The sequence below is a fragment of the Saccostrea cucullata genome, unplaced genomic scaffold (assembly GCF_032062105.1).
Source record: "Saccostrea cucullata isolate Sc308-1 unplaced genomic scaffold, CSIRO_AGI_Scuc_v1 ctg7737, whole genome shotgun sequence".
Classification (NCBI taxonomy): Eukaryota; Metazoa; Mollusca; class Bivalvia; order Ostreida; family Ostreidae; genus Saccostrea; species Saccostrea cuccullata.
Window position 1 is genome coordinate 1 of NW_026927500.1, and position 24,503 is coordinate 24,503.

General features: G+C 32.7%; 1 pseudogene; it reads left to right on the forward strand.

Moving 5' to 3' along the window:
• Positions 1-12,095: 12,095 nt before the first annotated feature.
• LOC134274664 (secretin receptor-like) lies at positions 12,096-23,241 on the forward strand (annotated as a pseudogene).
• The last annotated feature ends 1,262 nt before the right edge of the window (positions 23,242-24,503 follow it).

Genomic DNA, 24,503 nt, shown 5'->3' on the forward strand with positions numbered 1-24,503 from the left:
TGACGAGGAAGGAGCTGGAAGTAAGGACTGATAGCAGCCGAAAAACACAATCAGAGCCTACATGTTGGTGAGTGGTTTAGTTACTCTCTGTATAAGAGAGAGGGGGTGGGGGTAAGAGAAATAGCAGGTCGGAGAGAGTTGTGTGTTTGTGTCAGAAAGAAAGGGAGACAGTAACAGAGATCTATCTAGAGACAGAGGGAGAGTAAAAGAGTAAGAAAAGGTCCAGAGAGTAAGAGAAGAGCTCGAGTTAGAAGAGAAAGGACCCGAAATAGATTGAGGGAGAGAGTTAAAGAGAAAGAATGGATGGATCGGAGAGAGAGAAAGTAATTTTGTTGATGTCAGAGAGAAAGAGAATTACAGAGAAAGAGAGAAAACAAGAGATTAAGAGAAAGAGGGGGTTTGGGAGAGAAGAGAGAGAGAGAGAGAGAGAGAGAGAGATTCTCTAACTTAACGCTATGATTGATGAGGAGGTATTGCCGATAACGGTACATGCCGTTTTTCTGATGTGTTTTTAACGACTTGTCGATGTTTATCTTATTGTGTGTACTTTTATCTTTTTATTTACAGGTCCTATCAATATTGTGTATATATGTTTATAAATCTCCGCTCCGCAACCTTTCCATAGATGTTTACTTTGTTTGAAATTAATAGGACTATTTTTTTTCATCTTAATAAAACTATATTTTACCTTTTATTGATTTATATTCATTGTCACATACAAAAAATGCATTACCGTGATATTCTAAATTTCATGACTATTAAGTTTTGCGCTAATACAATTTTTTTTTAATTTCAAGAAAGAAAAAGATAAATAGAACATGTAATTTATCAATGATATAGGTATGTTAACTAATCAATACAATTTACTGAAAAAATATACATCTAAATACAATTCAGCTATCATTAACATTGCACTATATCTTAATAGTCGTATTGCATTACAATAATTGCATGTGACGAGCGGGAAATGCGATAAAACATGATAAAACTCAAACCTAATGACGGTCCGTGGGTCGTTCACCTTAAACTGATAAATTTTGTTGATACGTGCCGAATTCATCAACAATTAATCCCCCTCCTCCTCATTTTCACAGTTTGTATTCACCTTTGATACTGAGGCATTTATGTATATTTAAAACATATTTCTGTAATTTTGCCAGTTCTGTGTGTATTTTACTAAAACACATTTAAGTGCTTTGATTTTTTAATGTGAAATTTGATATATTTCTTGTAATTCATGCTTTAATGGGTGTGCGCGGAGGGGAAGGGGGGGGGTTGTAAGCCAATTTTTTTCTAAAAAAGACATAGTTTAAACGGGGCGGATTAAACCATATGATTGCTAACACCGAAAAGAAAACTATTTTTAAAAACAAGATGTTGAAACACTGATGCCAACGAAACGCAAGGGTTAAAGTTAAAGTTTTCAATTGCAAGTCAAACTCCAAGGTCAAGGTCAAAGGGTCAAAACTGTTGGTATCCAAGAAAAGGACTTGTCACAAGGAATACATCTGTAAAATATGAAAGCCCTTATTCAAACAGTTCAAAAGTTTTTAAAACTGAGTCATACTCTAAGTTCAAGGTGAGAGGTCAAGTCTTTTTTTTTGACCCATTGAAGATCCTGTCACAGTGAATACACATATGAAATATAAAAGCCTTAGTACCAACTAATCATGAGTTATGGTTAAGGTTAAAGTTTGGGAATTCTTGGTAAAGGTGGGTCAATCTCCAAGGTCAAGGCCATGAGGTCAAAAAGATATTTTTTAACGTTACGTGTGACATTTTTTTTTATTAAAATGGATATTTTGCGTTCATTCCGATTTTCCTTTGGTATACAAAATAAAATATTGAAATAAAATAGTTTGTGAGAAATGTTCAACAGAACACGGTTTAAAAATTATGGGAGGGGCTGGGGGTGTTCCTGTCCACGTGTACCTGTGGAAAATATACTTTGATAAATTGGTTTATTGGATATAATTAATATACTTTTTATTACAAATTAGGCTTAACACGACAACAAGCTGACCAGTATATCCCAGTACTAGCCATTGGTCATGGACCAGTGGACACCGTGACATTCGCACGTGTTGAAAGGTTGGACCATAACCGCCATTATATGTCACGGCGCGTGTTATGTCAATAATTAAACTAGTGCTAATTGTAACGGGGACCGTTACAGATGTTCCCCAAACGCTCCCCATGTCCCTTATCGTGCCTTATTCCTCTAAGACCTTTTATAAACATGCTAAGTATCCCAGGATTTCATTTAAGAACATAAAAGTTACAATGATTTCAACTATCAAGGATATATTGTTTAACGTTTTGCATGCGCGCACACGTACATGTACATGCATATGCAAAGATTATGGCATGTTGATTAAGCGATTAACATATCTTTCTATCCCGCGACTCAAAGAAAAAAATACATATATAAATTTACCATTTTTCAAGCATATGTCATATTTTTAATATATCGATTCACATTTTATTTCTCTACTTATTTTAACCTGGGGCTCAAAGTTGGTTTTATTCCGACGACAAGGCAGGGTTAAAGTCGACTAAGGGTATCACGCCAATACCTAACCAATCAAAATGAACTTATTCAATAGTAGTTATACATACATGGAAAAGGGATTTTCCTTTCTGTTCAGAATTTTTTTAATATTTCCTCTCAGGCCATTTTGACAACTCTGATACCTGTGCCTGGTAAATTTTATATACTTTGTAAATAAATATATAATGGTTTTTTGACCGGAACTATTCATTTTTTCCAATGCATAAGGGGCTACTCTGGGTTTTACAAGAGATGTTTAAAAAGACATTCGTGTCAGCTAATGTGACCTATATTGTTTAACACCTTCTTATTAATATTTTTTTCATGAATGCAAATATCTGATTATTTTACGAAGGAGCGTACATGTATATTGATTTTTAATATACCGAAAATCGCTATTTCTGGGGATTGCGTAATTCTAAAAAAATTCAAATAAATTTTAAAGGAAAATTAAACAAAGGATGCTTGGTATTCAAATATTATTTCAAATCAGTAGAATTGAATGCTATTAACGACATCTGAATAAATAGGCTATAAAAGGCTTATATGCCAACTTTGGTCATCTGCACTTTAATTTTAAACACGACAGGATTTGTAATCTTTTCTGTATAAATTAATAATTTCTATATACTTTGGAAACTCAAATGAAATATTTTAATACACTTTCCTCGAGCTCTTTTCTGCAGTTTTCCTGAAATTTTATGTGGGTCCGAGGTGTTATTTGAGTTTAACAGTGATTCTCTACGTTGCCATTAATTTGATTTGTTTGTGTGTGTGGGGTGGGGGGGGGGGGGGGTTATTTTTATTTTTAACCTATTTAACGTTGGAGTTGAATTCCAAGAACTTAAGATTGATTGTGACATTTGGATGAAAGGTCAAGGTCATTAAAAACCACCACCTCTTTAACTTCTAACCTGTCAACCGAAATAAAATCTGAAAAGGTGTTTCTAGATACATGTACATGTACTTCATGTTTCTTTTTACCCTTGGGTCAAGGACAAAGGTTAAGGTCAAATTTTAAGTTCATAGGTCAAGGTGATTTTGGTAAATAGCTAATAACAACATTTTATTCAGGTTGCCAGTGACCTTGACCTAAGTTTCAAGGTCAAGGGTAAAAAGATCTGCATGCTTCAGTATGTTACATGTCTTGACATTTAGAAGTTCTTAATTCTGCATGAACATCAAACACTGAAGTATACTGTCTTTTAATACATTGTGTGCGGTCGCATGTGCATGCACTCCATGCATTACTTTTGATAGTAGTATAATGTAGGCAATCATTATATCTATTCATATTTGAAATTTCACCCTGTATTATTGAGAACCAAGAAAGTTGTAGGCATTTAAAGTTTTAGCCAATCAGATTGCAGCACACGTGCATGTGCGTGCGTTCATGATTATTCTTATATATCATGCTGTAGATCTTCATAATGTAAGACTATGTTCAAAATTTCAAAGGATTTTTTCAGAAAACAAAATAGATATTTAGACGTTTAGTTTCAGTCAATCGCAGCGAGGGGCACCTGCATGCGCGTGAGATCTTGCTATTTTGACCATGTCATCATGTCTATACTACTATTATATCCTTATATTATGAGTTTCAAAGCATTTCATCCAATATTTAAAAAGTTACGGCTAAATCTATTATATTGGTCATTTCACGTGTTACACGTGCGCGCACATGCACGCACGTGCGCGCAAAATGACCTTGTTCCGCCCTCTACATAACGTACCTAGTGACCCTAAACAGGTTTCACCTAGATCGGATGAGTAGTTTACGAGAACACTCGCGGACAAAAAAGTACCGGAGAACAAAGAAAAAATTCAGAAAAAGTAAAACAAATATGTTCCCAAACTTCGTTTGGGGAACATAATTAGAGCTAGGTAAACAATGTGAATAAATAAGGTGTTATCTGACTTAAAGGATAAACACAAATACTACACTACAAGGATCATATATTTAAATATCTTCTGTCCTTATCAAGTGTTTCCCCTCATTCTTTTGGTATCAGCTTAAATACGGTCACTACGATTTTTAATTGACTTTAGAGGATTAACTGTGCGATAAATGTTTTCTTTTCTTGAGGTAGACTTTTCTTTCAGATAATAGAAACTTTTTTTTGAAAGATGTATGCTTTTTAAAAGTAAAGTATATAGCTTTGTAAGAATTTATTCTTGAACGAATTCCTGTGAGAAAATAAAAACTGTCATTAAACTATTCAACTGTGAGACACAAATCGGAAACTTAAAGGGTTACAATGCATGATAAGTTTGATTAAATCTAATCATAAAATAATGTTAAGTGTAATAGGAAATAAGCTCATTGGTATTCCTGTGTGTTGACGATTAACGTATTACAAACCCGTTTCACTGGCCAGTCGGACAGCTATTCGTTGTTTATGGTCATTCTCACGCCATTTCGTCACCTTTTATGTGGTCATTGGGTCATAACAAACACGTGCATCTTATAGGACCCGCGTCCTTATCCACCACGCCGCCACATTATCGGAAAATAATATTTAGCAAGGATGAATTAATGTTTACTGATTATATACTTAAATTTAAAAAAATATGATTATATAGGACGAATAGAAGACAAGATAATTTGAAAAAAAAATACTAAATTTACTAAATTTTTAATTCAAACCACATACCCCCCCCCCTCCGTTGGCGATGTGATACATGTAAAATGTACAAATAAATATATAGTTTTGTATATATTGATTACAAAATTCAAAATTAATCGATTTATATGTATACATATACAAGTGATATTTTTCATTAGGGAATAACATATCTGTCTAAACTCTGCATTTTTATGAATGATGCGGCGACTCTATTTTTCTTCTTCCATCGACTTAATTCGCAAATACTCTCCAGTGTGCAGCGTAGAAAGGGTTCTTAAAATCCAAATATTTTACTATCTAGTTACAAAATAAGTTTCAATTTTGTGCAATTTATAATCTGTAAAAATATAAGATTTACAATATTGTGTTAAATTTACAATTTACAGTACGATTTACTATTGTGTACCATTTACAGTCTGGTTCAATTAACAATCAAGTAAAAACTTGCAATCAAGTGTAATTTACAATCTAGTAAAGATTACTGTCTCGTAAAGCATATAATTCAGTATTATATAAAAAATAGAATATTGCAATCAGCCCCCCCCTTCCCCAACTCGTAAAATAATTTTGCTGTTTTTCAATATTTACATGAAGAGGAAAAACACATGAAGAGCAGTCCTAAGCAGCCTCCTGTTATTTATTCCAAATCAAAATTTTTGGGAAACCCCTGAAAGATAATATTACCTAACCATGAATTTCATCAATCACAGTTCAAGCCAAGCGCGTAGCCAGCATGGAAATAATGTGTACTCAGAAAACGGTCAGGGGTCTGGTAGGGCCCAGGGGCAAAACCCCGGAAGCTCCTGGATTTTACGAAATTTTTCAGTCATTTTCCCGCAAAAGAAATCGGGCTACATCTCTTTTCTCGAGCAAATACTTAGCTAAGTTAATGCTTTAATGGGTACTTAAGAAAGAGAACGATAATTAAATCAAATTATTTTACGCATATATTGGTAAATATATTTTTTGGGGGGAAAAAATTTCCAAACGTGACAAGATAAACAGAGAAGTAATTTCAATACTGTTATCATTGGAGTTTAAATATTTCAAAATATAAACGGGGATAGGGGGTCTTTTGTTTACTTATATATCTTGATGGCTTAAACAAGGTGAGAATGCTTAAATAATAATTCTATAAAATGGTAACATCAGCAAAATAAGATTTTCAAACATGATCTTTATTATTATTTACTCTGTACTTTGTTCAGCGTATTTTAAATATTACCATTTTTTGTTTAACTCATTTATTTTTACCTCAACGGAAATTGAAAATCTTATATAGTAGTCCAACGGATTTACAGTTGAGCATTTTGGTTCAATTATATTTTCTCTTCCTCAAAATATTGGAATAATTTTTTGGGAATTTGAATTTTAAAAGACTTTGAATTTGATTGCACAGACATCCTGAATAAAATTTGAATGAAACAATAAGACGCAAAATAATTTGAAACACGGATTATAGTGCCTTTTTTTCTCTCCGAATAAATCTTTTTTTTTTTTTCTTTTTCTTTTCTTCTTCTTTTTTTATTTTCTTTTTTTTTTTAAAATGATGTGTACGCACTTGCGTACTTGCGTATAGGAGCTAGGGATAGTTCTAGGTATACACTGTTTGTAATCTTTTGAATGTGTATGTTAGTTGTAGGTAAGGATAAAACATGACTCACATGTGACAACTGTAATATGTGGAATTGACTAAGTTTAAAGTATACAGTAAGTCCTCCGGCGGATAAGACAGCTATTATAATATATACGTAAATGGATTAATTATGCAACTAGAAAAAGGGGGAAAAATTAACGCGCACCTACAGATGTTTTATTGTGTATTTGCTAAACAAAACTGTATGTTTGTAGACAAGGGTTGAGGTTAATTGTAGGTAACGTTTACATTTAAATCATGCTATCCATGCACTTCCTATCGCTTTTGTTACATGTATGAGGGACCCACGGTTTTCTTGTAGAAATATTATGAAGACTTTAGTGTACTTGGTTCCAGAACTTTTTAATTTTTCACATGTGTAACATTATGCCCCGTAATCGAAGATGCGGGTTTTTAAATTTTTGCCCTGTCCGTCCGTTTGTCTGTCTGCTTATCTATTTGCCCACAAAAACTTTAACCTTGCCATTACTTTTGTGCCAGTGTTACGGCATGCTTTTTACAGGTTTTATGCGTTATGAGTAGTGTACCACCAAAATTGACCTCTTGATCCTGCTCTTGGTTTTTGCACATTTTTACAAAATATGAACACACCTTAACTTTGGCCAATACCTTTAAAGAGTTGGAGCTTCATCGGTGTGTTCATTGTGACAAGACCGTTTGATGGGTCTTTTGACCTTGACATTTAGAGTTTGAACCACTTTTTCAAAAAGCAAAAATCAATTTTGGCCATCCTTTTGAACAGGTAGCACTACACATGTAGGTCTTTATTTTCACAGATGTATTTTGTGTACAAGCCCTTTCCCTTTTGGATACCAACAATTTTGACCCTCTGACCTTGATCTTTGGAGTTTGACTTGGACCTGAAAAACTTCAACAAGGAGAATAGTGTTTCACAAATACTGTACAGCTTGTTGTGAAAAGATTCTCCTTCATTTTATAATTTTGGACCTTTGACCCGAGTTTGATCTATTTAAAAATGTAACATTGGGCATAATTTTTAAGTAGTTTTATTTTTTAATTTAAAGATGTTCCCCTTGTGAGAAGACCCTTTCGAACATTATCAAAGATGATCTTTTGATGTTGACTTTTGTTTTCAACCATTTACATTAACTTTTCAATTTTTGATAAAAGGGGTTCGATATTTCACGAGTGTGTTTCCTGTAACAGGACCTTTCCCTGGGTACCATAAAAGTTGACTCAGTGACCCTTATTTTAATTTTGACCTACATTTAAAGACTTTAACCTTTGCCATAAATTTCAAATCGTTTCTGTTTGGGGAAAATTTATATTTCACAATCAAATTTATTGTTACAATACCTTTCTATTTTAACATTTTCGATATTTTGACCATGAGCATGATGAGGTTTAAAATTTCCGCCTTTGGGAAACATAAAATCTTCGCCATACGCTGCTTTACGGGAGGGGGGGGCACATTAGTGTTTCGAAAACTGCACATTTTTTGGTTTTGTTTGTGAAATGGTTTGTGATCTTGGGATTAGTGTCTTACATGTATATCTGCTGACGGGTTTTGTTTTGTAAGTAAATAGTAGGGATTCTGTTATTCATCTCAATCATACATGTACCTGTCTATTTTTTTAATGCAAAATAAACTTTGAATGTTATCATAGTAAGCATCTTAATGAATAATTTACATGCAAAATATACCATTATCTTTGATACAAAGAGAAAAAGAAACGTCCCTTTAAAAAAATAATCAGATGTAACGGGTTTCAAAAACAATCTTATTTGATATTCGGAATTCTTTAATTTCAATGTACAAAGGAACTGGTAGTTTAAACAAATGAGATCGGGTTCATTGAAAAGTCAAGCTTCAGTTCTGTCTCGATATCACTTTAGGGTTAAAATCTAAGTTTACAAGGAAAACGGAACATTAAGTTGTCATTTTTGTGTATCAAGGTCGTTCAAGGGGATCCCAGGGTGTAACCGCATCCCCCTTTTCAAAAGAAAATTTATCCATAAGATCTTATTAGAGTTTTGCTGTTAAAATTTGTGTAATTTTTGGTAAATAGATTTTCAGAAGCACCATAACCCCCAAAAATAGTATATATTCATAAAAAATATAAGCCTAGGGAGGGCCCCCCCCACTATCCCAGCTTCTACCCTAGAAAGACCTGCTGACGACCCTTTTATATGCAGCCGTTGAAGAAAGCTTTTTTAAAAAAGAATTTCAACTGTCTCTATAGATAAATTACACATATACAATATCAATATATACACCTAATACTTATTGAAGTATAAGAAACGCCCAACAAATATTTCGAAATGTTTTTTTACATCTTAAAACACCCCTCATCAATAAGCAATAACAATGATTAAAATCGTTTTTTTCTGTTTAATCCCTTAATTTGTTAATTGCAGGAAAATCTTTTTTATGTTTTGCAAAAAATTACATTAATTTATTTCATGAACAATCGTGGATTGTTTAAGAAAATCAATTATGTCCCAAAGTCAACGAGCTGCATTTAAAAAAAATGTTATGAAAAGACAATATATCTGTTAAATTAGGTTTAAGATCGTAATCTCTGCAGAACTGGGAATGTGTTTTCTAAAATACCAGCATTTTTTTTAAATCATTCATGTGATGCATATATTTTTATCAAATTAAAGTTTCAGTGTTATAAATTTAAAAAAAAAAACTTTAAGTTTCACAGCAAGACAAATGCAGAGAGAGAGGGGGGGAGAATGTCAATTTTCATGAGATTATGACACTGGGGTTAAAACAGGTATAGTGCGTGCAAGTGACTGTATAGTAATTTTTGATAGAATTTTTTGAAATGATTTAGTCTACATAAAGATGAGTTTTACGGGGGTTAAAAAACTTTTTATACCAATCAATCAAACCAATTTTAGAACGATGACGTTTATTGTGTTCCGCTAAATTGAAATCAGCTGTCAATATTTAGCCATCATAAAAAAGAAGGGTTTGGATTATACACTATTTTCTCCCCATTATAAATGATCTGTGTTTAGTTTCTCTCAGCATTGCTTAATTATAGAAATCCTTAAGGTTGGTTTCAATCTGAAGAAAAAATACACCAAATTTGAAACGTTTCGCCCCGTACTATTTCAAATATATATGAACATGATGAACATATTTTTTTGTTATAACAATTACACTATATAAAAGAAATGAGAGTGTATAGAATTTACCCAATTACAAGCCTCATAAATTTAAGAATGAGGAAGATGCGGTGTTTTTAACATCTTACGTATATCTTTTTGGAAATGCCTGTCCTGTGGATCTAAAAATATTCTATCCATAGAACTTCATGCGCTAGTTAGCCATCTAAACCTGATACCATGATTACTAAGAATGTTATCCCAGTGGGGCTGTATGCCTGTCCGTCTGTCTGTCTATGTTTTTAATTGTCCGTCTGACCATAGCAGTTAGTAGCCATTCATATTTTTTACATTTCCTCCAGAATCGAAATCCTTTGGTTAGGAGGATATTTTAAAGATTTATATAAAGGGTCATGTTAAAACTAACTCTACAAATAATTTTATCAAAACTATAAAATATCAAAGAGATTATGTTTCCTTTGAAGGTATACATGTAACTGAAAAAGTGAAAAAAAATGAAAAAAAAAATAAGAAGTCACATAAAACATTAAAATCGGGAGGGGCCATAACTTTCTCTGTATGGTATAGATAAGTGGTCTTAAATAGGAGGTTTACTTTGTAGTTTTCTATAAAGGGAGAGTAATCTGATCAGAATGTCGAGTTATTCACTCCTTACATAATCCATGTCCATAAATCAAGTAAAATCACATAACATGTGATAGTGAGTTTTTTGTCACAACAAGCAAAACAAAAGCAAAAACATTTTTTTTAAAATTTGTTATTAAACGTTGCAAAATATAGACATATGTTGTTTAAATTTATTTTATTTATTGTATTACATTAGATGTCATTATCATCATATAATTTACTGTCATATTTAAAAAAAGCATTGTAATAATGAATTTTATACTTCATAACAAAGATTGAAAAAAGAAGCATTTTTACAAGTAGGAAATTGATCTGTTTTAATCCAATCAAATACTAGCCATCGAAAGAATTAAATGACAAGGAAATAATCAAAGTTACTTATTTCAATTGGAACGTAACTTTAAAAAACCCGATATAGCGATAGACAATTTCATAATCACAACCAGAAGTCTCTGTCGAGACTGTAGCTCTACTGGGTTTTTATTGATCAAAAACCATGCATGAATTTGTTCTTTGTGTGTCTACTTTTGTGATAAGTTATATTGATATCAGACCAAAACTGTAGGAGTAGCATTTTAAAGGAATTCCACAGAAAATTTACTTTTAGTAACCATGGCAAAACCGTTCATTGAAATAAAAAACCCATGCAATTATATGAAATTAGTGTAGTTTACTTGTGTGCCAAGTGATAAGAAATAACCAAAACTTTAAGGAGTAGCATTTTAAAGGAATTTCTCAGAAAATTCATTTTTAGTAACCATGGCAACACCGTTCATCGACATCAAAAACCGATGCACCATTTTATGTATTTAGTGTAATCTACCTGTGTGCCAAGTTATATTAAATCAGACTAAAATTGTAGGAGGAGTAGCGTTTTGAAAAATTGTTTACAGACAGACGGACAGACAGACGGACGGACGCCGGACGCATTACTATCGCATAAGCCCCGGTCTCTGACCGTAAAAACTAAAATTAGATTGGATAATTTCAATCCCCACCTTCCTCTTCCATTGATGCATAAAAAAGGGGGATAACTAGGAAACATAGTGACTAAAACCGACAATGTACGGACGGATAAGTAAATTCCGAGTTTTTCAAACTTTGTAAATTTTGAATTTACTAGGGGAAGGTAATTGCAAAATTTACAACATGATATACAACATGATACAACCATCAGTTTCTCACAAAATAACACTTAGAGGTGAATTATAATGACATATAATAAACGGGGAAAAGCTTCATAACAACGCATTTTGTGTGACAAAATCAAATATGCGGTATATAATAATCATACTTCATATCAAATAAAACTGTTTTTATACATACACCAAATTCAAGAATATTTAAAACAGTTTTTTTAATATTAAAACTAAGTTATGACAATTTTTTTACTGTTACATAGAACTAAGAGGACGCATTATATTTTGGCTATTTTTTAACAGTATACGTACATGTACGTGTATATTTTTTTTACCTTTTAATCTATACATAATTGTAGACTAATTAGTTTATGTTGTAACTGTTTTGACAGGGATCCATTGTAGAAGAGCCTGGGACACGGGAGTGTTTGGGCCCCCCCCCCCTGGGGTCATTTGCGATCCAGCCCTGCCCCAGTCACATTAAGAACATCGATACCAGTAGTAAGTCATCTACTGATTAAAAAACTGCGTGGCTCAATGGTAGGAGTGTTTGCTCTAAAATCTCGAGTTCGAATCCCATGGCTGCAGTGAATAACGTAAACATACTAGAGAACGTCGTGTTCGATTAGAACCCAGCATCCCTCTATACTCCTGTATAAAAATTGCTAAGGAAGTTCCAGAAGAATCTAATTGATTTTATTAATTAGAATGCTTACAATTTAAGGCGCCTTGCAGCGCAAGATTTAAGATCAATTATTATAAATATATGGCCTTACAATGAAAATTTGTTTTAAAAAAGTATTTTCATTATTCTAACTACAGATAATGCTTCAAGACAATGTAATGAGGATGGTTCTTGGTTTGTTAATCCGCTAAAAAAATACATGGGCCAACTTTACCCAATGCATGGGGAAAAACCAACGGGCCCCCACATTTTGGCCCCGATAGGTAAATATAGGGAATTTTGCGACAAACGTAAAAAAGCCATCATAGAAGACAAGTGACTTGTGCTTCTTAAAATATATAGCTTTAGATATACTTTTCATCTATAGTAAACATCACCTCGAGAGTAAGTAAATTGAATAGTTAACTTCTGAATCTCAAAACACATTCTTTATTCATACACATGAAAGCCTACAAAAAGGAAAAAAGTTATAAATCAAAAACTCCTTTTGTTAAAATGGAAAAGCCAGTGATTTATAAACTGCTCTTTTTTCCATCACTTTTATTATGTACATGCAAGAAGTTCTTTATACTGTAGATCAGTAAATTTTCCCGACACTTTATTTTCGCGAGACTGTCATTTACTCTTTATTAGCGAGACATTAATTTCAAGAATTGCTGTAACTTCTCAATAAAATCTTAAGGTCTACTATTATACGCGAGATAAAAAATTTCGCGAGCTTATCTCTCGCGTGATAACGCGAAAGTAAAGTTCTCGCGAATAAAAAAGTGATTTACAGTATATATGTTCTCACCCCCCCCTCCCCGCTAAAAAACGTTTTGAAATTTTTATCTGCATGTCTTCTTATTTTTTGTGTACAAGTTATCCCTAACCATTGAGCTTTTGCGCGTGTTAATAAAAATTTATTTTAAATAATTGATTGTTATTTGTTTTAACTTTCAGCAATATGCGGACTCGGTTCGTCTGATGTATAACATCGGGTACGGCCTCCCTGGCGTCCTTAGTGATAGCCGTGTTCATCATGATTTACTTCAAGTGAGTAGTTTTCTGCTTCCTTATATGTGTACTAGACAGAGTGAATTTGATCCTGGATATTTCATGCATTTAATGATATGTCAACATCACAACTAAGATTTACAAGAAGAGAATATTAATGTTTGCTTTATTCTTTTTTTTTAACGCGGATTAAAGGCATTTTTTTTTAATTCCAATGAAATGCTACATATTACTATGCGATAGTATGATGTAGCGATAGCACAATGACGATAGTGCGGTGACGATGAAGCGATATTCAATTTTGCTCCCACGTACTATCCTACCATCGTCATCGCATTATCGCGCAGTTGTATCATCGTTCTTCGCGCCATCGACGTTTAAGTCGATGCTCGATGGTGTAATCTAGTGAATTGCATGGCCCTATTCGGATTCTATACAGAGTGTACACACCTGTACATTTATTTAATGTTGTAGGAAGCTCCACTGTGCTCGTAACGCCATCCATATCAACCTGTTTGTGTCTTTTATTCTGCGTGCCATTGTCTCCTTCATCAAGGAAAATCTTCTGGTAGAGTTCGTAGGATTTCCCGGTGACTTGTACTATGACCATGGTCATATTAACTTTAGAGATGACGTCACTGTAAGTATTATTTTTATCTGCTTAAAGAAATTGGAAGGGGTTTCTATATAAGTCCATCTCAATCTCAATAAAAATCAGATATTTCCTTCTCTTTCACTATTTTACAACCAAGTTTACACTTTTATTACTTTCTTTTTTCAACACTGTTTAATTACTAAATTAACACTTTTATTACATTCTTTTTACAGTTATTTTAAAATTACACAGTATACACTTTTGTCATTCCAGCATTGGGAGTGTCGGTTATTTTTCTCTCTGTATAACTATACATTGGCGGCTAGCTACATGTGGATTTTTGTGGAGGCGCTGTACCTCCAGATATTGATATCTGTCTCTGTATTCACGGAGAAAAACAGAACTAAGTGGTTCATGTTACTAGGATGGTGTAAGTATTGCTGGATTTATTTCAGTTCCATACAAGTTACGTTATAAGTTCTTATGTACTTACGAGGGCTGTTCAATAAATAATGTCCTCGGTACTCAGAAAGAAGCAAACGACGCTTTTCAATGATTAAGTCTTCATGATTTTACTCATTAATCTCTTTTAATTCAAACACATGTCTGTAACATTTTTTATCCAATTTCTGATCGTTTGTAGAACTCATTTTTGGGTATGACCCTCTGTATACTGGAAAATGACAGATCCAATGATTTCCTGGACTTGTTTTTTTTCCTCCTGAAAGATGTTTTTTTAAAGTTTGGAAATAGAATTAAGTCAAAAAGTCAAAAATCTGGCAAATATTGTTAATGTGAAAAAACATTAACTTTCTGTTTATCCCAAAACCCCTTTACTCTTCAGGGCATGCGGGTTTGGACGGCGTCATGAAGAAATTCAATATAGCGGATTCTTGATTCTGGGTCCTTCCTCTAATGAACCTTTCGATCTTTTTGGAAAAAAATTTGCTTTCTATACTCCTCCAGATATTAAACTGTCCCCTCAAATACGAATTTGAACAACAATACCACTAATATTTAAGAAAATTGCATATAAATCTGTCTTTGTGCTCTTGCATACCTTTGCTTTTGTCAGACCTTCGCCGTTTTTATCAAGTGCATCTTATGGTAAATTTTGTTTTGATGATTTTAAGCAATAGATTCATGTTCCAATATGTTAGTTTACAATAGATTATTATAATTTAATTCCTCTTGTGTCCGTTTACAATGTTTTCGTTACTTTTTGCTCTTCTCGATTAGATTCAGTTTTAATAATACAAGAACCAAGTCGTATGTAATTTAACATTACATGATTAATTATTTAATAAATAGTGTGTCCATTTACAGTATTTCCATTAAGTTTTGTTGTACCATGGGTTCTTGTTCGGATTTTTGAATTCAATGAACTGTGAGTATACATGATTCAAACATTAGATTGGATTATTTTTATGGCCCCAAACATTTAAATTTAAAAAAATTAAAAGATATCTTCAAGTCATGTAAACTTATCAATTACTAGTATGCGTTGTTGAAGTTGTTGGGAACTTATTATTGCTTTGCGAGTTTGTATAACAGTGGTTAAACGGATTACCATGCACTTAATATGATAAATTTCGATAAGGCTTCGTTATTTACGTATAACAATAGGAAATATATCTGATTATAATTTAGTTTTTATTTTCTTTTTGATCTCCAGCTGTTGGAACATTCAGAGGAACCAGCTGATTACGTTAATTATATACGGACCAATTACGGCCACAGTTCTGGTAAAATATCAAACATATATACCTTAATGTTTGAACTTATCATTTGAACAGTGTATTTTATTAGGTCACCTGAGTAAACTCAGGTGACCTATTGCTATCCGTTTTCGTCCGTCGTCGTGCGTCGTGCGTCGTGCGTCGTGCGTTGTGCGTTAACATTTGAACATTTTCAGCTTCTTCTCTGCAACCACTGAACCAATTTCAACCAAATTTGGCATAAAGCATCTATGTGTGAAGGGGAACAAAAATTGTGAAGTTCATGATCCCTGCCCCCCTGGGCCCTAGGGGTGGGGCCAAAACCACTAAAATTAATGCAATCTTTAAAAATCTTCTTCTTTACTCCTGGACATCAAGCAGTCAAACTGTTTGCATGATTGTAATCAGCAATGAGTCCTCTACCAAAATTGTGAAATTCATGGCCCTGGGGTCAGGGGTTCTAGTGCTAGGGCGGGGCTAAATAATTAGGTAGTGAAAATGCATTATTTCTTTGAAAATCTTCTTCTCTGCTCCTGGGTATTAAATAAATCAACTAAGTACATAGTTATAATGAGCAAGAGTGTCTCTACCAAAATTGTGAATTTTATGGCCCCAGGGTCAGGGGTTCTGGTGTTAGGGCGGAGCTCTATTGATTATATAGTGAAAATACATGAATTCTTTGAAAATCTTCTTCTCTGCCCCTGGGTATCAAATAAACTAACTAAGTACATAGTTATGATGAGCAAGAGTGCCTCTACCAAAATTGTGAATTTTATGGCCCCAGGGTCAGGGGTTCTGGTGTTAGGGCGGGGCTCTATAGATTATATAGTGAAAATACGTGAATTCTCTGAAAATCTTCTTCTCTGCTCCTGGGTATTTAATAAACTAACTAAGTACATAGTTATGATGAGCAAGAATGCCTCTTCCATAATTGTGTATTTTTGGCCCCAGGGTCGGGGGTTCTGGTGTTGGGGGGGGGGGGGGCTCTATAGATTATATAGTGAAAATACATGAATTCTCTGAAAATCTTCTTCTCTGATCCTGGGTATTTAATAAACTAACTAAGTGCATAGTTATGATGAGCAAGAATGCCTCTTCCATAATTGTGTATTTTTTTGGCCCCAGGGTCGGGGTTCTAGTGTTAGGGCGGGGCTCTATTGATTATATAGTGAAAATACATGAATTCTTTGAAAATCTTCAATTCTCCTCCTGGGTATTAAATAAACTTACTAAGTGCATAGTTATGATGAGCAAGAGTGCCTCTACCATAATAATGAATTTTATGGCCCCAGGGTCAGGGGTTAGGGTGGGACTGTATTGATTATATAGTGAAAATATATGAATTCTTTGAAAATCCTTTCCTTTGCTCCTAGGAAATAAATAAACTAACTAAGTACATAGTTATTATGAGCAAGAATGCCTCTTCCATAATTGTGAATTTTATAGCCCCAGGGTCAGGGGTTCTGGTGTTATGGTGGGGCTCTATTGATTATATAGTGAAAATACATTAAATCTTTAAAAATTTTCTTCTCTGCTCCAGGGTATTAAGCAGATGAACTACAAATAAAGTTATGATGAATATAGTTATGATAGACAAGGGCCCATATCTTACAGAATTGTGAATTTCAAGGCCCCAGGGTCAGGGGTACCATAGAGGGGGGGCTATACTTATATACTGAAAATGAATGAATGGTTTGAAATCTGCTCCTTGGTATTAATTAAATAACAAGGCCAAAGGGTCAGGGGTTCATGTATGGTAGGGGCACTACTGATTATTGCTGAATATTACTGATTAGTTGAAATGCATTTTGTGTTCCCTTACCCTGCGTATGGGTATTAAGTAAACAAACTAAGCAACTGCTAAGTGTATTGTAATGATGATCAATGGTGCCTCTTTCAAAATTGTGAATGCCATAGCATCTGGCTTAAAACATGAATCAAGTTTAATCACTGGAAAGTTGTTGCATAATGCTCAGGTGACCTATAAGGCCCATGGGCCTCTTGTTAAAAAAAAATTATTAATTTTGTATGTCAAACTTAGAAATATTGTTGCTTAGAATTAATGAAAAAGAAATATAAACATTTAAAGAAAAAAAGGAACATAAGTATGATCATCACATATAATTAATAATGCATACTAAATCTTTTTATCCGACACAAACAATCACTAGAAAATGCCCATTGTAAAATATTTGATGAAAAATAAAACTTTTCTGTCTTGAAGACATGCAGAACTTTTTTTTTTTTCATTTTCAGATACAGTTTATTATTTTGCATTAACATTGTTCGAATATTATTCACCAAACTTCATGCATCATCCGGGCATCAGACAAACAGCTTCCGGTACAGGTGTGTATATTTCAGAAATCACGTGATAATAGCAGTGGGGGAAATCTATTGTATTTCACGACTACCACCAGCTTGCCTTCTTAGCATCCAGAATCCTTTTATGTGGAAAAATGACTGTCCTGAAATGGCTTCCATTTTTTTATTTTGTTTCATATGACTCTTTTTCCTTTTAAGTTTAATTACAGTTCTTTTCAATTTTGTTTGACGGTTGTTATAGAATGTTACCACGCCATTTTGTTTCTATTTTAGTCACATTGATGGTCACATGATCAGGTAAACAGGAAGTTGGGTGTGTTTTAAGTTAATAGGTTGTTAGGTGTCTAGCGATGCATATCACCTGATGTTCATAGATGTTTGTGCACGTGCAATGGTTAGTGGACAAATAACGGTACATCTGGAGACACTGGTATAATGTGTTCATCCTAGTGAATTGTTTACACTTTCATTTCATTCTATACTTGTATTGGTCGAATATCAAAAAAGTAGCTACATAAGTACGGTGTATGCATCAGTCTTTCTATTAGTCTATTACAAATTTTCAGTTTTTTTACACCCCTCCCCCAATCTTAGGACTGCAGTTTGTAGTTTACTGTTTAAAAAGTAGATACCATTACGATGCATAAGTCTTTTGTATCTTTTATTCATTTATAACAATGACATTAATAATCAAATTAAACTTTCCATTAAAACTAGTGATTGTTTGCTTTGATTGATTGTTGTTGATTTGTGGCTTTTTTCATTTTTTAATACTTTCATTGACAAATCTGACCCTTAGAAAAAATCTCACGAAGAAATGCTTAAGGTTTTTCCACTCTCACATTTATTATGGTTTAAAGTACAAAGCCTGCATTTATTTTAATATACCGGGTAATTTAGCAAATTTAAATTTATTATAATATAATTTTATATATTTTATATATATTATATATTAAATAAATATAAATTTAACAAGTATTGTAAATACTAGTCTTGTATATACCGGTAGGCCTCCATATTATTAAAAATAAGAGTTAAAAACAAGATGTGTTTGTGAAACACTATGCGCCCGGCGGCAACAAAGTTTAAAAAAATCTATTTTTAGCATATTGGTCACAGGCAAGGTCACAAGGTCATTGACCTTGGTGTCGTTTGAAAGAACTTAATCGGTGGAGTATGCATACCAAATATGAATTTCCTATCTCCTATGGTTCAAAAGTTAAGGTAAAAAGTGTAAAAAGATATTTTTAGCATATAGGTCACAGTCAAGGTCACAAGATCATTGACCTTGATGTCATTTGAAAGGACTTTATTAATAAAGTTAGTTTACCAAATATGAAGTCCCTATCGCCTATGGTTCAAAAGTTATGACAAACAGTGGAAAAAACTATTTTTAGCATATAGGTCACAGTCAAGGTCACAAGGTCATTGACCTTGATGTCATTTGAAAGGACTTTATTAGTGGAGTATGCATACCAAATATGAAGTCTGTATCTCTTATGGTTCAAAAGTTATGGTGAAGGTTAAAGTTGACAACAGACAGACGAACAGACAGACAGGACAAAAACAATATACGCCCCGATCTATCGATCCGGGCGCATTATAAACGGTAGAATATATCAACATAGAAAAGGCCGGACACTTTTGTAAATAATATTATAAAAGTTATATGAAAACCGGTTCAAATACACTATCCCCCCCCCCCATGGCAATTTATGATGAGGATCGAACTTCTGAAATCCAAGTCAAACTTCAGGGTAAAAAAGTTAAAATTGTTGGTATCCAAAAGGAGGTCTTGTAATAAGAAACCTGTGAAATATAACAACCCTAGTTCTAGCTGTTCAAAAATTATGGCCATGGTTGAATTTTTTCAAAAGGTAGTCAAACTCTAAGGTCAAGGTCAAAAATATTTATACCCACTGAAAGGTCTTGTCAAAATAAATAAATACATTCATATTGAGTATGAAAGCCCTAAAAACAACTGTTCAAATGTTATGGCTAAGATTAAAGTTTGGTAATTTTAAGTAAAAGTGTGTCAAACTCCAAGGTCAATGTCAAGAGGTCACATTTGGTGGTACCCAAAGAAAGAACCTGTCACAAAAATTGCACCTGTGAAATCTGAAACCATAGCCATACCCACTCAAATGGTATGGGCTAGGTTTAAGTTGACAACAGAGAGACAGACAAACAAACATACAGGTAAACCGGTTATTCCATTCCGGGGGCATAATAAATATGGGCAAATTATTCTCGTTTGTTTTAAAAACCAAATTTAGTTCACGTGTACTTATATGTTTAACATGTGCATACAATGTAGTTATATGTTGTTTTGTAGGTGTATATATAGATTGTGATGGTGTATTTTTGTGTAATATAAACGTTTTAAGACAAATAAGAATATACATTAAAAGTAGCGATTTTGTGTTAATTTTTACGAAAGACTTTGCATTAGGAGTTCTCAGTCAATCGTTCCAAACAACAATTATAGACATCCGGTCAGACTGACGTTGACCTTAATGCGCAAGCAACTGGAATAAATTAATTTTGATTACCTTAAAAATAGAGTCAAACATAGACTCTATATATAGCTTTTACGTCAGTGAATATAGTAAATATATTACAGAATATGCATGTATATATGGTTTTGTGTTATATCTTACTGAGTATTCATTTCTGAATGTTATGTCTTCAATGGGAAACAGAATTTACGCATGCCTTGTAGAGGTTCTTATGTTGTATATTTACGTAAACAACATGTAATTACATTAAAGGATTATCACATTTATTAATTTTTTTTGTATCAAAACAATACTGTTTATAGCTATGTCTTTTTCCTTTAGGCATAGATGACTACGACTATATTAAAACAATAACTATAAGACTAGCCTTTTGAAAATAAAGATACTTTAGTTTGTTTTTATTTTTACGTAAGAAATGAAAATGAATTATAAACGTCTTACGAAATTAAACTATATTATAAACGTTTTTCGATTTCTTTAAACTGAAAATTTGTCCTATCTCTCATAAACTCTAATTTGTGAATAAAATTTTGTATAGGTATCTTACTCTCCAAGGTAGTGTAGTCTTTATGTATAATTAAAAAAAATATATAGTTTTGGATAAATATTAAATTTCATAGAATTTTATATATAATTCATAGTCCCCCTTTTGTAGCCCACAACGATATTGATTTCTTCCTTTTTAAAAAAAATTCATAAATTCATTAGTTGATGCTTTATCTTTGTTTTTCAGACGCTTGGCTAAGTCCACGTTGATCCTTATTCCCCTGTTCGGGGTTTATTACATCATATACTCTGTTAATTACCTCATGTCAAGCTTCGGCTATCTAGATGAGAAGTCCATGATGTACTTCATCTTGTGGTGGTCAGAATTATTCTTCAACTCCTTTCAGGTAACGTATAATACGCTTTATGCAGAGATCGAAGTAGATTCCATTTCATATACCGGTAGTTTTAAATTTATCGCTTATAACAGATTACGTCACGTAAAAAATTACTTTCCTGTCATTTTAAAGAACTATATGCGGTATATTGCATATATTTGTCAATATAAAGTCAAAACACAAAAACACAAAAGTCAAATTTTGAAAACTTCCTGAAATGTGCTGAATGTAATAAATTGTATGAGAAATATAAATTAAAAGAAAATATAATAGTATCAAAGCAGTGTATTCACAATTTTTGTTTTTATGACGTTACAAACTAGTCCGATTTTATATCCTTTTTCAGAAAGAGGACAAAATGGACAAAATTGCAAAAATTTTTGCTTTAAATTCAAAAGGCAAGTTTGATCAGGAACTTTATTGACGTATTTCATTGATATTATATTCTACACATTATATCAAAATATTGATCCTGAACACCATGCGTTTGGTGAATTTTACTAAAAATTCACGAAATTTTCATTTTTCTGTAAAATTCTGAAAAACTGAAATTTACGCCATGTTTTTACTCATTACGTACTATACGTATTTTTTTAAAAATTTCAGTCTTTGAGGTAGCATATCTCCCTTTTTTAAGAACTTAATTTTAATTAATATATCTCTATCAAAGTTTGATTTGGGGGGCAAATTTTTTATTACCGAATAAAGTTCTCTATGGATAAAACAAATAACGTATTTTTTAAAAAGTTATCATCCCTGTAATTTTTTTTAAATGTACCGGATATAACAAATTATTCACTTTTCATGAAAATGACTTTTTTTTTTAATTTTAAAATCGGATATAACGAATTACGTGCCTTAACAAAAACTACGACATTCTGTAGTTTTAAATGGATCCTTTTAATGAATTACGCCATTTTATATTCAAATGTTTATCCTTGGCACTTCGATACAAATATGTTAAACTATATTAGTAAGGTGTAATTGATTTGAATTTCAAGTTTCTTAAATGTTAAGGTTCCTTGCAAAACATACTTATGGTTCTGCAATTTATCGGATAAATAGGACAATCGGCTTCTAACTTCGATTTTTTTTTTAATTTCAATAACCTCCCTTTTTTTTTTTTTTTTAGGGTTTTATCCTAGCGATGCTTTTCTTTTTCCCTGAACGCTGAGGTAAGAATGCCTGTTTATTATTATTGCAATACTTTTTAAAAGTTTATTATGAACCTTATTTCACTTGTAACAGTGATTGATAGTTTTAAGAAAAATAAAACCATCTCTCCAAAAAAAGAATTTGGCATCTATTAGACCAGAGTTTGTCCATATTTTTATTTCCATCCCCTTTTTCACAAAATATCATCAATCAAAATAAGTGTTGTTATAATTTTACAACAACAGAGATCGACCGTTTTTTTTCTTGCCATTATAACCTGCGATGTTCATCATTCTATCTCCAGGTACAGGCGGAATTCAGAAAAGTTTGGCGCCGGCACATTACGGACAGGACCGGGAGTATAGAACAACACAAACATTTTTGTCCCGGACACGAAATTCTGTTAAACAACCGACGTCCAATGGGAATGCATCACATAAAAGCGAAAAGGACGATAATCCTATTAACCAATCAGATTCAACGTTGCTTACATCCTTCCAAAATGAAACAAACTGTGAAAATAAATTTCAAAGGAGAATTTAACACTGAAATAACGGAGACAGAGACATCACCGTGTATAAACAATAACCAGACAGTGACTGAAAACTTAAAAAATAACGGAATCTGTGTCAAGGACAACGCCTATAAGTCGATATCGTAGTATAAGTCCAGGGCCACTTAAATTTTTTTCTTGTAATATTTAAGAATTGAATCCTTGAAAAGGGAAAAAAGAAATATAAAATTTATGTTTATCATCTGATGATTAATAGCGCCAGTTTGGAAACCCAAAGAAACTTACCATTTAATTAATTGGATTTAAATTGGATTTAAAAGTACTTATTATAAAATGCTTGAATTGAAACATATAGATTGGGCAATTTTGTGGTAATTTCTAATAGTTTTGTGGGATGCGTTTAGTATTCAAGGTAAATCGATACATGCATGTTGAAACGTAAAATACCCCCCAAGTTTTTGTTTCCATTAATTTTTTTTTATGTATACACCAGATGCGGCCTATAGATCGTTTTGAATATTTTATCCCCTTGAATTGCAACTTTAAAAAATGAAATTAAGTTGAATACGGCAACAGGGATGAAATGAATAAAATAGTTTATATACTGTGTTACATTTGTAGCCCCATTTGTTTATGTTAATATTTAAAAATTACATCGAAGAAAAAAGCAGTAGAAGAAAAAATTTTAATTATGAAAAGTAAGATTGAAAGTTAAAATGACAATAATAATAAGTTAATATAAATATGAAAGATATATTGCCATACAATGCCTTAGTTGTAACAAATTAAAATATTGAATCAACATGTTTTTTACACGTAATTTCCAAATTCAAATAGGGTGAATTCACCATGCATCGGACACATACCTTGCTTGGACAACTTTAGACAATAAATTCGCTTTCAACTTAAGAGTTCCGTGTATTTATTTGTTTCGTCTTAAAGCTGAAGATTTAAATTTTTTAATGATACCGATTGATTTTCATGTTGTGATAAAAATATCTCGAGAATGGCCTTGAAGTTACGTCATATTTTACATCATCAAAGGGGAATAACCAGAAATTTATGATTTTGCGATTTTTAGAGTTATCGTTCTTAAAATTCACTTCAACGGAAAGGGTCAGACTTTGGTGGATAAAGTCAAAGATTGGTAATTTTACATAAATTTTAAAGAAATTTCACTTCAATGTTTGTATAATTCTTTTTAGAGCTGGGTTTTACCAGTATGTTTATTTCTCCGTACATCGGACACAAATTAACCATGCATAGGACACTTTCCGATGCAAAGGTAAGCGCTCCTTTTATACAGAACCCAGCTGATAGCTGTTTTTTTCGGAAAAAGAAAATAAAAAAACTATATTTTCAGTCAAAATACAATTTATCGATACTTGACGTCTAGAATCTGACTCAAT